Raw genomic sequence first — 19,926 nt, forward strand, 5'->3', positions numbered from 1 at the left:
ACACTCCACTGTCAACATTAGACAGATCAACGAGACAGAAAGTTAACAAGGATATCCAGGAATTGAACTCATCTCTGCAGCAAGCAGACCTAATAGACATCTATAGAACTCTCCACCCCAAATCAACAGAATATACATTCTTCTCAGCACCACATCGTACTTACTCCAAAATTGACCACGTAATTGGAAGTAAAGCACTCCTCAGCAAATGTACAAGAACAGAAATTATAACAAACTGTCTCTCAGACCACAGTGCAATCAAACTAGAACTCAGGACTAAGAAACTCAATCAAAACCGCTCAACTACATGGAAACTGAACAACCTGCTCCTGAATGACTACTGGGTACATAACGAAATGAAGGCAGAAATAAAGATGTTCTTTGAAACCAATGAGAACAAAGATACAACATACCAGAATCTCTGGGACACATTTAAAGCAGTGTATAGAGGGAAATTTATAGCACTAAATGCCCACAAGAGAAAGCAGGAAAGATCTAAAATTGACACTCTAACATCGCAACTAAAAGAATTAGAGAAGCAAGAGCAAACACATTCGAAAGCTAGCAGAACGCAAGAAATAACTAAGATCAGAGCAGAACTGAAGGAGATAGAGATACAAAAAACCCTCCAAAAAATCAATGAATCCAGGAGTTGGTTTTTTGAAAAGATCAACAAAATTGACAGACTGCTAGCAAGACTAATAAAGAAGAAAAGAGAGAAGAATCAAATCGATGCAATTAAAAATGATAAAGGGGATATCACCACCGACCCCACAGAAATACAAACTACCATCAGAGAATACTATAAACACCTCTATGCAAATAAACTGGAAAATCTAGAAGAAATGGATAATTTCCCGGACACTTACACTCTTCCAAGACTAAACCAGGAAGAAGTTGAATCCCTGAATAGACCAATAGCAGGCTCTGAAATTGAGGCAATAATTAATAGCCTACCAACCAAAAAAAGTCCAGGACCAGATGGATTCACAGCTGAATTCTACCAGAGGTACAAGGAGGAGTTGGTACCATTCCTTCTGAAACTATTCCAATCAATAGAAAAAGAGGGAATCCTCCCTAACTCTTTTTATGAGGCCAACATCATCCTGATACCAAAGCCTGGCAGAGACACAACAAAAAAAGAGAATTTTAGACCAATATCCCTGATGAACATCGATGCAAAAATCCTCAATAAAATACTGGCAAACCGGATTCAGCAACACATCAAAAAGCTTATCCACCATGATCAAGTGGGCTTCATCCCTGGGATGCAAGGCTGGTTCAACATTCGCAAATCAATAAACATAATCTAGCATATAAACAGAACCAAAGACAAGAACCACATGATTATCTCAATAGATGCAGAAAAGGCTTTTGACAAAATTCAACAGCCCTTCATGCTAAAAACGCTCAATAAATTCGGTATTGATGGAACGTACCTCAAAATAATAAGAGCTATTTATGACAAACCCACAGCCAATATCATACTGAATGGGCAAAAACTGGAAAAATTCCCTTTGAAAACTGGCACAAGACAGGGATGCCCTCTCTCACCACTCCTATTCAACATCGTGTTGGAAGTTCTGGCTAGGGCAATTAGGCAAGAGAAAGAAATCAAGGGGATTCAGTTAGGAAAAGAAGAAGTCAAATTGTCCCTGTTTGCAGATGACATGATTGTATATTTAGAAAACCCTATTGTCTCAGCCCAAAATCTCCTTAAACTGATAAGCAACTTCAACAAAGTCTCAGGATACAAAATTAATGTGCAAAAATCACAAGCATTCTTATACACCAGTAACAGACAAACAGAGAGCCAAATCAGGAATGAACTTCCATTCACAATTGCTTCAAAGAGAATAAAATACCTAGGAATGCAACTTACAAGGGATGTAAAGGACCTCTTCAAGGAGAACTACAAACCACTGCTCAGTGAAATAAAAGAGGACACAAACAAATGGAAGAACATACCATGCTCATGGATAGGAAGAATCAATATCGTGAAAATGGCCATACTGCCCAAGGTAATTTATAGACTCAATGCCATCCCCATCAAGCTACCAATGAGTTTCTTCACAGAATTGGAAAAAACTGCTTTAAAGTTCATATGGAACCAAAAAAGAGCCTGCATCTCCAAGACAATCCTAAGTCAAAAGAACAAAGCTGGAGGCATCACGCTACCTGACTTCAAACTATACTACAAGGCTACAGTAACCAAAACAGCATGGTACTGGTACCAAAACAGAGATATAGACCAATGGAACAGAACAGAGTCCTCAGAAATAATACCACAAATCTGCAGCCATCTGATCTTTGACAAACCTGAGAGAAACAAGAAATGGGGAAAGGATTCCCTATTTAATAAATGGTGCTGGGAAAATTGGCTAGCCATAAGTAGAAAGCTGAAACTGGATCCTTTCCTTACTACTTATACGAAAATTAATTCAAGATGGATTAGAAACTTAAATGTTAGACCTAATACCATAAAAATCCTAGAGGAAAACCTAGATAGTACCATTCAGGACATAGGCATGGGCAAAGACTTCATGTCTAAAACACCAAAAGCAACAGCAGCAAAAGCCAAAATTGACAAATGGGATCTCATTAAACTAAAGAGCTTCTGCACAGCAAAAGAAACTACCATCAGAGTGAACAGGCAACCTACAGAATGGGAGAAAATTTTTGCAATCTACTCATCTGACAAAGGGCTAATATCCAGAACCTACAAAGAACTCAAACAAATTTACAAGAAAAAAACAAACAACCCCATCAAAAAGTGGGCAAAGGATATGAACAGACAGTCCTCAAAAGAAGACATTCATACAGCCAACAGACACATGAAAAAATACTCATCATCACTGGCCATCAGAGAAATGCAAATCAAAACCACAATGAGATACCATCTCACACCAGTTAGAATGGTGATCATTAAAAAGTCAGGAAACAACAGGTGCTGGAGAGGATGTGGAGAAATAGGAACAATTTTACACTGTTGGTGGGATTGTAAACTAGTTCAACCATTATGGAAAACAGTATGGCGATTCCTCAAGGATCTAGAACTAGATGTACCATATGACCCAGCCATCCCATTACTGGGTATATACCCAAAGGATTATAAATTATGCTGCTATAAAGACACATGCACACGTATGTTTATTGCAGCACTATTCACAATAGCAAAGACTTGGAATCAACCCAAATGTCCATCAGTGACAGATTGGATTAAGAAAATGTGGCACATATACACCATGGAATACTATGCAGCCATAAAAAAGGATGAGTTTGTGTCCTTTGTAGGGACATGGATGCAGCTGGAAACCATCATTCTTAGCAAACTATCACAAGAACAGAAAACCAAACACCGCATGTTCTCACTCATAGGTGGGAACTGAACAATGAGATCACTTGGACTTGGGAAGGGGAACATCACACACCGGGGCCTATCATGGGGAGGGGGGAGGGGGGAGGGATTGCATTGGGAGTTATACCTGATGTAAATGACGAGTTGATGGGTGCAGCACACCAACATGGCACAAGTGTACATATGTAACAAACCTGCACGTTATGCACATGTACCCTACAACTTAAAGTATAATAATAATAAATTAAAAAAATAAAAATTAAAAAAATAAAAAGAACTTGTGAACACAAAGAAGGAAACAGACACTGGGGTCTACTTGAGGGAGAGGAGCAGAAAAGATAACTATTGGGTACTGGGCTTAATACCTGGATGATGAAATAACATGTACAACAAACCCCTGTGAGATGTGTTTACCTATATAACAAACCCTCCCATGTACCCCCAAAGCTAAAATAAAAAGTTAAAACAAACACAGCTTTTTATTTTTTTTCTCTTTAATACCATAAAGGTCATGGGCCATTTGCCACCTGAACAGTCAGTAACACACGATTGGAAAGAAACTGAACACCCAGGGACACCAGAGACCATTCACTGTAGAGGAAGGAGGCAGTCATATCATGTAAGGTGAACTTCCTCCAGTTCCAAAGTGGTTCCCCTCTCCTCTTAAATGTGGGTCCCATGGAATTTAGGAAGTAAAGCAAATGAGAATGACCCACAGGGGAGCAGTTCAAATGTGTGTAAAAGGATAGAGCAGCCCCACTGAGGAAGGAAGGCCGGACAAGAAATGGATTTGTAGGGAAGACAATGTGCACCCATCAGAGCTCTGATTCCTTCTCTTCCACTACCCTCCCCTGCCCACTAACATCGAAAAAGTATTGATGGCAAGTGTCGGGCCGTAACACATTTCCTTGCTTTACAATCTAGATTTGGGGGGTTAAATTTCAGAGATAATGAAAACATCCCCCTTTAGTTAACTTTTAATTTCATAATTGTACCTTTTTTAAAAAACAGATTTGTGAACATGTAAAGAATTTATAATCAACAAATATGTGTTCACTGGGTAAGTGACACTCACAGGGCATATGGCATATGAACATCCTGAGAGTAGGATCATGGGGCATCCACTTGTGATTATCCTTAGAGGTGGTGGGGGCCCAGCCTCCTGCTGTCCGTGTAATGCTGCAAGTACAGTCGGTGTCTCCTTTAACTTCACAGTGATGCCACAAGAAAAACAGCATTGTGTTCACTTTCTGTGTAAGAGAACTAAGGGTGGGTGAGAGTATGCGAAGCTGGATCATGGATTTGTTTGGCTCCTTCTAGTTTCAAAACCCGTAAATATTTTCCTGTCTCTAATGCTAATCTTAGCACTGTATTTGGAATAAGCATATAAACATATAACCACAATCCACTCAGGTAATAGGCAATTAAATTATAAATAAATGCTCAACAAGATTATGAGTGACTGAATGAGCTATATATAAGAATAATGACTGGTTGAAGTGTTATTCATAGGATAAAGTAGAAATCATTTAAATGGCTAACAGTATAAGGAGGGTTAAATCATGCATCCAGGTGTGGAAATAGCTGATTTACATATATAGTTTATGCCATGTAAAACATTTATAATCTAATATTGAATGAAAAACAGATACAATAATATATAGTACAATCTAAAATTTCTACATTTATTTAAAAATGCAGTAATATAATTTTCAAAATTAGAGTGATAAAATTATGAGTAATTTTTGTTTCTTTTATAACTCATTATATATATATATATATTTTTTTTTTTTTGAGACGGATCTTGCTCTGTCACCCAGGCTGGAGTGCAGTGGTGCGATCCGGGCTCACTGAAAGCTCCGCCTCCCACGTTCACGCCATTCTCCTGCCTCAGCCTCCCGAGTAGCCGGGTCTACAGGCGCCCCCCACCTCGACCGGCTAATTTTTTTGTATTTTTAGTAGAGATGGGGTTTCACCGTGTTAGCCAGGATGGTCTCCATCTCCTGACCTCATGATCCGCCCATCTCGGCCTCCCAAAGTGCTGGGATTACAGGCGTGAGCCACCGCGCCTGGCCAACTCATTTTATATTTACCAAAGATCCTCCAAAGAGATTATACACTTTTATAATTAGAAAAAAAGTTATCTGTTAAAGAGATCATAAATGACATAATATTTTACAGAAGTTAAAAGCTGAGATTGTGAGGATTTCCAGGGACTTTTGCCAGTAGCCCACCTCACATCATCATTTACATGGAATTGTTTGGACTGAGGTGATCTTATGCCTCTCAATTCCCAGCCACTTTTCTCTCCCTCTGGCTCCCTCCTGTTAAACAGAAAATAATCAGTGAGACAAATAAACACCCTAGTGTTTTAACAAGTTACACATAATTGCTTGCTTACCAATTGTCTACCTCAGAATTTTCTTTTCTTTATAGAGTCAATATAATCATCTATTTTAAATTCGGTTTTTGCCATTTTATAGTCCAAGATGCAGGACTTTACATAGGGCATGAATGGGTTTCCACAGTCTGCATGAGGATGGGAGGAGAACAGGGCAGATGCAGCCCCACTCAGTGAGAGTTCTTGCTGGAGTTACTTGGCTGGACCTCACTCCAGAGAGAGGAAACCTTCTTCTGGACCAGCTACCAAGACAGCCCCTAGTTGGAAAATCTTTTCTTTTTGCTTTTCTTTTTCTTTTCTTTCTTTCTTTCTTTCTTTCTTTCTTTCTTTCTTTTTTTTTTTTTTTTTTTTTTTTTTGATATGGAGTCTCGCTTTGTTGCCCAGGCTGGAGTGCAGTGGCTCGATCTTGGCTCACTGCAAGCTCTGCCTCCCAGGTTCACGCCATTCTCCTGCCTCAGCCTCCAGAGTAGCTGGGACTACAGGTGCCCACCACCACACATGGCTAATTTTTTATATTTTTAGTAGAGACAGGGTTTCACCATGTTAGCCAGGATGGTCTCAATCTCCTGACCTTGTGATCTGCCTGCCTTGGCCTCCCAAAGTGATGGGATTACAGGCATGAGCCACAGCACCCGGCTGGAAAATCTTTTCTTCTAAGGTGAGATGCAGCCCCCACTGGAGAGGAAAACATCAGAGAATTTTAAAAAGGAAAAACCAAGGTAAGCTGAGGAGCTTCTTGACAGGAGACACAGCAGAGTCCACCCAGCTGGGGTGAATCTCTGCAGTTCCCCAACAGGACAGTGAGCAGGACTCCCAAGTCACTGGTTCCTGCAGCATGGGAGCAGCATGAGCCATCTGTGGTCACATTGTCTCCTCTGGCAGCAGCCTCCAACCAGAAATCCATCTTGGGGTCTGTCCTCACAGGAACCTGATGCCAGAGCTGTGCGCTGAAAGGATTTAGACACAGGTATTTTGTGGAACTGAGCATTTTCCAGGTCTTGCTGAGGTCATTCTGTGTGAACTTGATGGAGCTCTTTCTCATGGGCTTTTTTTCTAAGTGTGGGAGAGCATGGCCTGCATGACTGCTGGCTTCCAGCACGTAGTGTGCAAACCCAAGCCAGGGTGTGTAATTCACTGTAGCCCTTGACAAAATAGCGGGGGTAAAAGTCATTTTTAAATCTTCTGTTTATTACTCTCAGCCAATTAACTTTTATCTATAGTAGAAGATATTTTACCATTTTTTTTCAAAATGGAGAAATACCATGCTCTTTAAAAAGTCTTTTAGAGGCACAGACTTCTCAATTTCATTACATTAAAATCACCAAAAGGTAGAAAAAAGTGAAATTTACATATCAAAGAAATTTTCTCTTGGCAAAATACTCTATTTTGTGTTTTTGTGTTTGTGAATTTTCCATGCATGTGTCCAGTTGCATAGGGAGTTTATTCATTCAATTAAGTTAAAACATTAGATAACATGGTACATAGAAAAAGTAGTGAGAACACACTTTGCTTCTGTCTCTTTAACTGAGAAAACTGGCTGATGCCTCCTGTGTGAGAGCACTGTGTAGCTGATGCAGATATGGAAACTGAGCTTTTCTTACTTGGTGCCACTGGCCTGGGCACTGGAGGTTGGCTCCAGGAGGGCAGGGTGTCTGTTTTTATTACCACTCAGCAAGTGTCACACAAATACACGTGGGTGTGTCTGCCCTCTAGTGGATGCTGGAAAGCACTGTTCTTATTACCACTCAGCAGGCACCACACAAATACACCCGGGTGTATCTGCCCTCTAGTGGATGCTGGAAAGCACTGTTCTTATTACCACTCAGCAAGGGCCACACAAATACACGTGGGTGTATCTGCCCTCTAGTGGATGCTGGCGGGTACTGTTCTTATTACCACTCAGCAGGCGCCACACAAATACACACGGGTGTGTCTGCCCTCTAGTGGATGCTGGCGGGTACTGTTCTTATTACCATTCAGCAAGCACCACACAAATACACGCGGGTGTGTCTGCCCTCTAGTGGATGCTGGAAGGCACTGTTCTTATTACCACTCAGAAAGTGCTGCACAAATAGACAGGGTTGTCTCTGCCCCCTAGTGGATCCTGGCAGGCACTGTTCTTATTACCACTCAGCAAGCACCACACAAATACATGCGGGTGTGTCTGCCCTCTAGTGGATGCTGGCAGGCGCTGTTCTTATTGCGACTCAGCAAGCGCTGCACAAATACACAGGGTTGTGTCTGCCTTCTAGTGGATGTTGGCAGGCACTGTTGTTACCACTTGGCAAGTGCCACACAAATACATGCGGGTGTGTCTGCCCTCTAGTGGATGCTGGCAGGCACTGTTCTTATTACCACTCAGCAAGCACCACCGTACACACCAGTGTCTCTGCCCCCTAGTGGATCCTGGCAGGCACTGTTCTTGTTACCACTCAGCCAGCACCACACAAATACACACAGGTGTGTCTGCCCTCTAGTGGATCCTGGCCGGCACTGGGAGCAAATGTGACTATAAACAAAATTAAAGATTTTAAAAATACCCATTATCTCCAGAAGGGATTTAATTCTAACAGGAGGCTTTTTTGTTTTCTTTTTCAAATGGGCTGATGTGTAAAAATAATACAGGACTGGAGATGATGGAAAAAAGCACACTGCGTTTGCCTTTCGGCATCTGTGATGACTGAATCCTTCCTCAGCGCTGCCACAGGGAGCACATTCACATTTGTGTCACACAAATACCAGGGTTAGGTCAGAAAACCAAGTGTTACCTGGAGGAAGCCACAAAGGCTATGAGACTAAGCCTTCACCTAGAAGACACTTGACAGTTCAGAAGCTGAGATCCTGCAACGTGTCTCAGAGAGTTCAGCTGTGACCCTGCACTGTATGGAAGGGTGGGCAGTGGGGCCCAGGCAGGTGAAGAGAATTGTCCACTGTTGAGCATCATCAGCCTAAAACCAACATGCAATGCTGTTGCTGCAAAACCACCGACTGTTGAAGACACAAACCACAGAAACAGAACCCCTTTATGGTCTCACTGTGCACCTGGTGACCTTTCAGAAGATGAAGATTAAACATATTAATCATGAATTCAAAGTATCAGAAGAAATACTAGGAGATTTTCTAACCTCTGCTACCATGACTTTTTTTTGGCAAGATTCCTGAATTATTGTAAGCTCACATAGGCCAAAGTGCTCCCCTGAAGTCATCCAGAAAGAGGCAAGCTGCTAATCCCCATGTCTGACACATCTGTGTTTTCTTAGGATAATACAAAAATTAAAGATAAGGGAGAGAGAGAGGGACAGAAAGAGACAGAGAGAATTGGAGCTAAGAGAAAACACTTTCATGTTTTGACCCCCAAAATTCCCAGTGAACATTCCCATTGCCAGCGGGTGAAATCCAAGGCCCTGGCTCTGGGATCCTGCTCTTTCCTTTGTTGATTCCTGTTCACATTTGGCATAGAAGCAATATGGAACTTGTTACACTTCTCTGGACAAGTCATTATGCTTTTGGCTTATAGGCTCCACTTCCCCAAACACTCCTTTGTCCTAAACTTCAAGTAATTCAGCTTCACCCTTCAGAGAACAGCTCAGCTGTCACTTCTTCTAAGGACCCTCCCTAGCTGCCTCTCCAACAGAAGGGCCCCCACATTGTTCTGTGCACCTCTGTCCCTCGAAGTGCTGCTGTTGTCTGTGGAGGGTGGGACCCCGGGGACTAGAGCCCCTCTCTGCTAGAGACACTCGGCACTCAGTAAGTGTGTGCTGAGCGGATACAAGTGCAGCAAGCTTGCACAGTCTTACAATGTGTACTCTCATGTCTGGAATAGAGCCCCATTTTCATTCTTTGTAAAATGAGTAAGTGGGGCTGGGTGACCCATACTCTCTTTTCAACTCAGAAGTCCACTATGAGCCTGACATCAAATAGCTTCCCAGCCAGCACCAGGCCAGGACTCAGGTTATTCAATGTGCCTGTGTCCCCCACAGCATGGGGAAAGCATGGAGAAATGGGATCAGCTCTGCTGCCTGCTGCCCAGTACCAGCCAGCAACTCCAGGCTCACAAAGCCAAGGCACCTGCAGGAGATCTTGGTTATTTAGTAGCTGTGATTGAGCTGGGAGGGGAGTGTGTTCACTTCTAATTTTCCAGTGACTAGCACGAGACAGTTTGAAATGTGATTTTTTCTCTTGCCCCCCCCCAAAAAAAAAGGCTTTTTTACCTTCTCATCCTTGGAGCCATTGGCATTAGCTATGGGCCTGATAGTTTAAGAAAACTTTATTCTCCAAAGTAACATTTTGATAAATAGTGTAATTCTTTATTACAGCAAAACCATTGCTTAAGTGGGCAAAACTCTAGAGGATAGGAAAACACACTCTTGAAAAAAGGTGGTGATGCCCTGAAATTCAGCAAACTGCAGGGGCACGTGTTGTTCTATCCCAGGTCAGAGTGTGTTAGTCATCACTCAATGCCACTCACAGACCACCAACTTCAGAATATCTAGGTGTAAAGGTCTGTACAATAGTCATAATATAATAATGTAAACAATTTTACGTTATTAATAATTATCATTTATATTATACAATTACACAATGTAAACACTATTAAAACATGTTTGTCTTCAAAGAATGGCCTTGGTTTCTGTGGGCAATGTCTCCTCATAGAAAGGTAGTGCATTCCTGCTAAATCACGGACAAAATGGGCCCCCAGGAGCTCCAGGCTGCAGCAGCAGCTTCTTATCTATGTCCTTCACTGTGTGATGTTGTTGTTGACTTTGAAAGCTCCTTTTTGTCTAGTTTTATCAACAGAGCTGGTATTTCATGAGGATCTACTACATGCCAGGTTCCAGAAAGCTAAATGCCTTTTGTTTGTTATTATTCACTAAATACAAATAACAACTCTCTTCTCATTATTCACACAACACAATTTAGCGGAGGGAGATTGAGCGACTTTCCCAGGGTCACACAGCTACTAAGAGCAGAGTTGTGTTTAGATTCATGTCTGAATACTGAACACTGAAATGAACCAGAGGAAAAATCATACATTTCAAAAGCCTATTCAAGCCATTTGTTCTTATTTTAAGGAAAATCTTTATGCTAATTTTAAACTCCAAATACTTATGAATGGCAGAGATCTACAGATTTGATTCTGATGTAAGAGATGATGCTCCCCGGCTGGTTACTGCTACTACCCCACAACCCTGAGCATACTGGACAAATGTCTAAGCCTGGTGGTTAGTGGGGACAATGCTGGTGGAGTCATGCAGTGACTCATGAAAGCTTAGGCAGATTTGGTGATATATGACACAGAGATGCAAAGAAATGCAGTAGCTGACAGACACAGGATGGCTCTGGGAGATGCAGAAGGAGCACGTCACCCAAAATAGAGCCAAACGGGTATCCTTAAGGAAGGAGCAAAGGGGCTGAAGAAGGGATTTGTCATGAGAGATGGGACAGGAAGTTCTCTAGAGGCAGAGGGAGAGCATGAGAATGTCAGGAAGGGACGAGAGATTCTTGCACATCTGGGAAGCTGACAATCCATCAGCATGGCCACGAGGAAAATAAGGAGAAGTGGAAATAATAGATGAGGCTGGATATAGAAGCAGGGTTCAAGCTGTGTGTATTGTGGCAAAGAGTTGTGATTCTATCCAGAAGGTAATAGGTAGCATTCTAAACAAAGATCTTTTAAAACAAGAGTCAGAAAATATTTTCTGCAAAAGGCTAAATGTTAAACACTTTAAGTTTTCCAAGCCATATGGTCTCTCTGTTAATGATTTAGCTCTTCCATTGTACCATGAAAACAGCCAGAGATGTCATATAACACATGTATGTGGCTGTGTCCCAGTACAACTTTACTTACAAATGCAGACTGCGTCAGACATGGCCCATGCATAGTAGTTTGCCACACCCTGTCTTAGAAAGCTCAAGTTTGTGATATGAAGGAGAATGCCTACGAGAGCTCTTGTTTTAAATGGTAGAGTGAACATACACTGCAATTCTATCCTGCCTGACCCAAGCTCTTGATAGTGAAAGGTAGAAAAGATAGATAGTAAATAGATAGATGATAGGCAGGTAGATAGATGATAGATAAAGAAAATACATAGCTGTTCCAGAAAACAGAAAGGGATAACTTCATGAACCAAAAAGAAAGTAATATACTTTAGAAAGGAATCAGGCTGGAAAACCTACAGTTGCAAAGCGAATAAAATTTCCAATTGCCTCTTTGAGTCCCTTCCTGGAAGTAGTCACAGCTGACTTCCTTCTTTGTTTTTTGCTTGTTTGTTGTTTGCTTTTTTGTGGGGTTTTTGTTGTTGTTGTTTGCTTTTTTAAAAAATCCCTTTCCCTGCTTTTTTGTCACAGCAGCCTTTGTCACTTCAAACACTGCAAGTGTTCTTTAAAAAACATTATATCAACCTTTCAATTAAAATGCAACATGTCTGCAACCTGGTATCTAGAGAGGTGAGATGGACAAAGGAGCCCTTGTTACTGCATGTTTTCTTGCCCCAGCCTTCCCCTTGCACATAGCAACAGACAATGCACAAAGCCACTTCCTTATGGACTGAAATTCTGATCCTTTTATGACTGGCCTTTCCAACTTTCACTTTCCCCTCTCCCATGCTGTGAACGATTGTATTGGACACTTTTGCTTTAATCTCAGTGACAGGGGAACACAGGTAGCTCTAATATAACTGTGACCCAGATGCTTCTGTTTCTAGAATGTATTTATTTTGTAGCAAACATTTACATCCATCATTTTTCACTGTCTTTTGAAAATAATTAGGCAATATCTCATCTGAGGTAGAATGTTTCTAGTGGTTGTGTTCTGAGGGAAAAAAACTAATCTGTTCTCTATCCACTGCATTCCAGGAACAGTAAGAGGACCTTTTGCTTGAATAATTTTTATCCACACTACAGAGTAGGTAATGAGCAGATTATATAAAAACAATTCTGCTTCACTTCAGTAACAGCCTCCTCAACTCGTTTTTTCTCAACAAACTTATTTTTCCAGCAGAAGAATCCCAGGCTTCTTAGAGAATCCAGTGACTTTTTGCACCTTAAATCGGTGAAATCATCAATTTTCTTCTGCCGTATCCATAGTTCAAACAAAGATGAGGCAAAGCCAGACTCATTCCTGAAGGAACCCAAGAAATTCCTCCTTTCTCTCTCTGGAATGAAATGAATTCTCTAGACCGTCAGTTCTAACCTTCAAAAACCAAACCTATTTGTGAGATCTCCTTCAAATACTACTGTAGACCCCAGTGTTTATTCATCAAATTTTTTGAATATTTGTTTTATTTGGAATCAATTTATTTGTAAGTTTAGTGTTTGTATTAATATAAGGGAGAAATGTTTAAATCTGTCTATGTCATATGTGCCTCTGGCTTATTGCCCAATTAATTTTAGCCTCAGGCTAAACTTTGGTTTGTGTCTTTAATTTTTGTCAGAACAAATATAAGTGATCTCAAAACATCTGCTTTTATTGTAGGGACTCATGCTGCCATCTCCATTCCTCTCTCTTTTCTTGCAATCTGGGTGGAAATTCTTTAATATGAACATTTCAACCACCTTCGCTCTCCCATGTCCACTATCAGCACATTCAAACTTATCCAGCCAAGGCTGTCATCTTAAATCAGGGATTTTTTAGGAATCTATTTTGCTGTGATATGGCTGGCACCTCTTTGACTCATTTTATCACCCCAGGGTTCTTTTCATTTTAGGAGCCCAAGAGGGCAGAAAAAGAAGTAGGCAAGCAATTAAACCCTCTGAGTCAGGAGCGTCTCCCCTTGTGTTAAGCAATGTTGTAGAATATCGTATTTAGTAAGCTCCTAGCAGATGAGCCACGTGACTGCTGAGCACACATACCTGCTTGCTGCTGTGAGCTCAGACACCATCATCATTAGTCTTTTCCACCTCTGGAGGGAATTACAAGGGCCACTTAATAACCTGTAAATCATAGAGAGTTAAAGGTGTTTCCCCAAAATGCTGATGACAGAATGAAAGGTGAGGAGTGTTAGCCACAGGTCAAAAGTGCAGCAAAGTCTCTCAATGTGGGTTGTTGAAGAAATGTAGGTCTTTTTTCTTTTGGAAGTCTCAGGAGAATGGGGTCAAGGACTCTGCCGATTCTAGGATGAAAAATTGGGATATTAGACACCCTCAGATATTTATCCCAAGTCTTCATTTAGGGCTTTTAATTAGTTTGTTCAACCGTCACAATCTCAAATGCTAAGCAGGGCATTTGAATCTCTCCACAGTCCAAATCAGCACCGTCTTTTAAAGTTGAGTTTCTCATTATTCTCACCTGATATACCTTATTTATCCCACACCCACCCAATGACATTGTGCTCACTGTTATCTTGAGACAACACTTGAATTTTACTCAACCTGGAGTGCTCTCCACATGTCTTGTCCAGATCCAGTTTGGACTCATTCTTCAGCCCTGCATCAGTCAATGGGAGCTAGGTTAAACTGTGGTGACAGACAACCTCCAAATTTCAGTGGCTCAAAAATCTTCTTCCTCATTTATATACATCTCATCATGGGTCAGGTGAGAGGTAGCTCTGTGCTGTATCATCCTAACAGGAATCCAGACGGAAGGAGGGACCATCAATAAGATCCCCATTGCTATAGAAAAGAGAAAAAAGCATGTGGAATAGAACTCTGTTTCTTGGAAATTTCTCCTGAAAAAGCCACATGTTATTTTTTTCTCACCTCCATTGGCAAAGAAAAAAAAAAAAACAGTCATGTGGCCATGTGAAAATTTAAGTAGGTGGGATAGAACAGTCAGAATGCATTCATAAAAAGTGAACTGAAAATATTTGGAGAACAGCACCAATGATTATCGTGAATGCCAACATGAATCCCAAACAACCCAGTGTTGTCACTCTCCAAACCTTTTATGTCTTGCAAACTATTAGAACTTATCTGAAGCCATGCCACTCAGAGGGACTACAAAATACATAATGACATTTCCTTTAGGATGTCCTTAGAGAATTCAAGGAAACGAAGTTAAATAATTTAGAAGTGCATTTGGGTACAGCTATTTACCACTAGAGGGTAAGACTAGAGATAGATCGTAAACATAATAACAGGGATTATGCTCAGACTCAGGGTCAGAAGTATGGTTTGAGGTGGGGTCATGGTCAGGGTCAAGATCAAAGTCAGGGTGAAAGTAAGGGTCAGAATTAGGGACCAGGGTAGGGATCAGGGTTTAGGTTCAAGGTCAAAGTCTTGGGACAGGGTTTGGGTTAGGATTAGAACCAGAGCTTTGTTCTCCTCGGGACCCACCTGAGAGTGGGTCACCATGGCTTTGGAGCACCTAGTAGTGTGTCCACCTTGAAGACCAGAGTTTCGTTGTCCTTAAGACTGACCTAGGGAGATGTGGCTTCAGGCCATTGAGGAAGGTGAGGCAAAAGCTTCCTGTCTGCTCCCCATGTGCTGAGGAGGGAGCTCTGCTATGGGCTTTACTTTCACATGTTACATTCTACAAGTCTTGTTTTACAAAAACCTCCCTACCTTGAGGCTTTGGCTGCTCGTCGCTGTTCATCATCACAGCGTGCCATAGCATATGGTAAGATTTGGGTTTGTTTCTGGGGAGAGATCTTGATACAGAGAAAGGAGCAATGCTTAGAGCCACCATCAGGACAGTTGGGATGAAAGCTGGGGATGGGCAGAGGCTAGAGGAAACATGTGCACCCTGCTGTAAACACTTTTATTCATGTTTTAATTACTAATTTTTCTTACAGTGTTAAAGTGGTAAAAAATAGTATTGAAAAATTGAAAAGTAGCCATATTAAAACTTGCAACATTATTTAAGTTTAAATATATTATTTGTACCTCATCAAAATTTTTTATTTTGTTGAGAAAGTCTAAGGTTAATTGGCAGCATATTTGTAATAGTAGGTAGAATAATGTCTGTTTTATAAACATTGACATCCTACATTACATGTGTGAACCCTGAAAATCTGAGACAGCTCTCGGATTTTTTAGAAAGTGTATTTTGCCAAGCTTGAGGATGCATGCCTGTGATGCATCCTCAGGAGGTCCTGACAACACGGGCCCAAGGTGGCAGGCGCTCAGCTTGGTTGTATACATTTTAGGGAGACATGAGACATCAATCAATATGTGTAAGATGTACATTGATTCAGTCCAGAAAATTGGGAAGGCCAGACAGGGGGCTTCCAGGTCATAGGTAGGTAAGAGACAAATGGTTTCATCCTTTTGCGTTGCTGATTACTCTCTTCAAATGAGGCAATCAGATATGCATTTCTCTCGGTGAGCAGATGGGTGAGTTTGCATAGAATGAGAGGCAGATTTGCCCTCAGCAATTCCCAGCCTGACTTTTCCCTTTAGTTTAGTGATTTGGGGTCCCCAAGATTGATTTTCCTTTCACAAGGTCTAACATGTTTTCCTATGAGCATTAGTTATTCATTGTGTATTTTATTACACAAATAAGGCACAGATTTTTAAAAAATCATCAACTTTGTGGCTAGCTATATAGACATAATTACACAGAAGCTCAATTAAATTTGCAAACATTCCAGAGCTTGGGTTTCCAGTAATTTTTTGTGATTCTTTAAAAGGTAAAAGTATTTTTTTCCTGTAAAACATAGCAACATCTAAAATCAACTGTAGAATGTCCTGCTATTTTTGTTTCTCTAGTTTCCTCATTTTCTGCAAAGCCTCACTGAGGAAATTGACTTTAAATATCCTTTTACACTCTTCTGTTTTAGAAAGCATTGTGGTAAAACATTGAATCATCATGGTCATAAGTTCTTTCCACATACTTTCTTTCTTTGAATATTTTTTCCCAGTGGCTAATATTTGATTCTGTTGTATTATGGCTAAAAGGTAGGCATGGGCATGAAATAAAGACAAGAAGTCTTTGGAATAACTGATCCCATCACAATGAATCAATTTTCCATTGGAACATATTTTTACAAAGTCACTGTTTTGAAAATATTTAGCCATGAATTGAAACAGAGTCTGTAAGGTTATTTTTTTTTTCCTGGTCTAAGGCAAATAGCATTTTAGAGAATGAACCCAGGACACAACCACAGCACAAGAAAAAAATATGATAATTAAGTTTACACATATGTGTGACTACTCTAACAGAAAACATGTAAAGAGCATTTGTTTTGATTTATTAATCAATCTGCACTGTTTAATTTTTTGTGTCATAAATGCTCTTATTTAAAAAAAACAGGACTAGTTAACAGTGTCAATTACTAGTAATTCGTGGTATAAATAATTAAACAAGGAAGTGTTCAAAAAAATAACTGTTTTCAATAAAGTTTTATTTTACATCTTTTTTTTTACTTACTCAGAAATTGCCCCCCCCCCAAAAATGCATAGATTTCCCATGTAGCTGCAACCTAGTTTCATCTCTTATTAACATCTTCTATCAGTGTGTCTCACATGGCTTATTAATATCTTACATAATTTGTCATAGTTAATGAACCAATACTGATAGACTATTATTAACTAAAGTTCATATTTCATTTGGATGCCCTTGGTTCTGTCTTACTCTGACCCAGGATCCCATCCAGGATCCCGCATGACATGTAGTCATCACGTCCCTGTGGGCTCTTCCTGGCTGTGACAGTGTGTCAGGCTTTCCATGTCATGATGACCTTGATAGTACTGAGGAGGATTGGTCAAGAATTTTGCAGAATGTCCCCCATTGTCACTGCATGTTCTCAAGGTGAACTGTCATCTTTGATGTTCACTTGGATCATTTGGAAGAGCTACTGTTTGTCAGGTTTCTCCACTGTGAAGTTATTTTTCCTCCTTGCCCATACTGCATGTGTTCTTTTGGAGTCAGTCACTGTGCGGAGCCCACACTTACGGAGTGAGGAGTTGGCTCCACATTATTGATGGCTGAGTGCCTACATCAATTACTTGGATTATTTTTGCAAAGGAGATTTCTATGCAACTCCGTTTTCTTACTGACCTGTGTATACAAATACAGACACCTAGATAATTACTTTCAGCTTTAGTTATTATTCAACACTACAATTCATTCCTGTGTTGGCCATCAGTAGCTGTTTTTATTGGCTATTATTTTTCTTTGATGTATTTTAATTTTTTTTTTAGTACTTACTTACTTTCTGATACCTCAGGATTATCCTGACTCCTATATTTACTGTCCCAGTTCTAGTATCAGACATTTCTTCAAAGAGCCTGATTCCTTTCAGAATGTTAGGAAAACTTACATCTGGCTGCCGAATGAGCACATGGTTGAATGAGCACTTGTTCCTCATTAGCAATGCTAGGAAGTATATGTGTGTGTCTAACCTACCTATACACACCTAATTGTAAAGTTTTCTATGTAGAACTGTGTGTATCTGTATCAAACTAAACATAAGTTTACGTTCATGTCTCCACCTCTGATCTACTATCACATGAATCATTCTAGCCTTCTCCCCTTGCTAATTTGTAACCTCCCACTTCAACAGTGAGAGACCTGGTTCCTACCATCTGCGACTTATGTAAATCATTGTTTTATTCCAGATACAGATACTGTGGTTTTACAATTGTTCACGATTGCTTCTGTTGGAAAGAACTTTATAAAATAGAATCCAGTGATGAAGTATGGTTCGTTTGCTTTCAGCATACGGATTCTATTCATTTTCAAAGTGACTTAGGTCAACACCATTTTCCCTACACCTTCAGTGAGTTTTTTCCTACATTTGTGTCTTAGTCTGTTTTGTGCTTCTGTAACAGAATACCCGAGGCTGGGTATTTTATAAGTAAAAAAGGTCCTTTTGGCTCACAATACCGGTGGCTGGAATGTCTGAGATTGGGCAGTTGCATCTGGTGGAGTCTCAGTCTTTTTCACCTCATGGTGGAAAGTGGAAGAGGAGCAAGGGGTGCACCAGAGATCACATAGCAAGAACGAAAGCAAGAGGGAAGCCAAGGAACCCAGACTCTTGTTAATTAATCCATTCCTGTGAGAGCAGAACTCACTCATCCCCATGGAGGACATTAATCTATTCATGAGGGATCTGTCCCCATGACCCAAACACCTTCCACTAGGCCTCACCGCCCCACACTGCCACATTGGGGGTCAAATTTCAACACGAGTTTTTGCAGGGACAAACCACATCCAAACCATAGTAATTTGTAGCATAGTTAAATTCTTTTTCACATGATGTATTCTGTCCTGGGATACTCTACATCCTGAGTAATTTTATTTAATTTGAATAGTTTGATTTACCCATTTGGTTGTAAAATTCTGCGTATTTTGACCGATGCATTGTGGTAGGTATCCCACTATTAAAGTATCATATGGAATGCTTCAAACCCCCACCCCATGGAGCCAATGGTTTCCCATCTGTGTAGTTTGCCTTCTGCAGTGTCTCATTAAATGAGGTCACACTGTGTGTATTCTCCTCAGACTGTCTTCTTCCACTTAGCAATGTGCATACAAGATTCACTCATGTTTTTGTGTGAGTTGATAGCTTGTTCCTTTCTATGGCTAAATAGTATTCCATTGCATGAATGTACCACAGTTTGGTTATGCATTTTAGGGAGCAAAACCTTTCTCTTCTAACTTTGTTTCAGGGTTGGAGACCTTCAGATTAACTGACAATAGATACATTAGTAGGAGAGACAATACTTGGCTTCTTATTCCACAAGTATCATTGTGGGACAAAATTCATCAGATGGCAGGATCCAGTTTACAAAGAGGTAAAAATAGCCCAAACACAAGAAACAAGACTAGAATCTGATAACCCACAATAGCTATAGCTTTCCTTAAAAAAATTTTTTTTCGAGACAGGGTCTGGCTCTGTCGCCCAGGCTGGAGTGCAAAGGTGCAACAATCTCAGCTCACTGTAACCTCTACCTCCTTGGTGCAAGTGATCCTCCCTCCTCAGCCTCCTGATTGGCTGGGACTACAGGCACATATCATCGTGCCCATCTAATTTTTATATTTTTGGTAGAGATGGGGTTTCAACATGTTGCCCAGGCTGATCTTGAACTCCTGGCCTCCCAAAGTGCTGGAATTATAGGCATGTGCTACCATGCCCGGCCAAGTTTCAGTTTTCCATTGAAACATAAAATTTCTCTCTGTAGTAACCATCATTTTTTATCATAATCAAAGTAAGACTATTCTTGCTTTAAAATTAAGTATAGTTTTGTTAGATTTTGCTTGATTATTTATGTAAGTGCAACAAGA

The 19,926-nt window shown here is 40.6% G+C and overlaps 1 pseudogene; it reads right to left on the minus strand.

Annotated features, from left to right (window-relative positions):
• The window catches only part of LOC103247719 (uncharacterized), a 29,901-nt pseudogene extending 14,594 nt beyond the window's left edge, over positions 1-15,307 (minus strand).
• Between the last annotated feature and the right edge of the window lie 4,619 nt (positions 15,308-19,926).

The sequence above is a fragment of the Chlorocebus sabaeus genome, chromosome 27 (genome assembly GCF_047675955.1).
Source record: "Chlorocebus sabaeus isolate Y175 chromosome 27, mChlSab1.0.hap1, whole genome shotgun sequence".
Classification (NCBI taxonomy): Eukaryota; Metazoa; Chordata; class Mammalia; order Primates; family Cercopithecidae; genus Chlorocebus; species Chlorocebus sabaeus.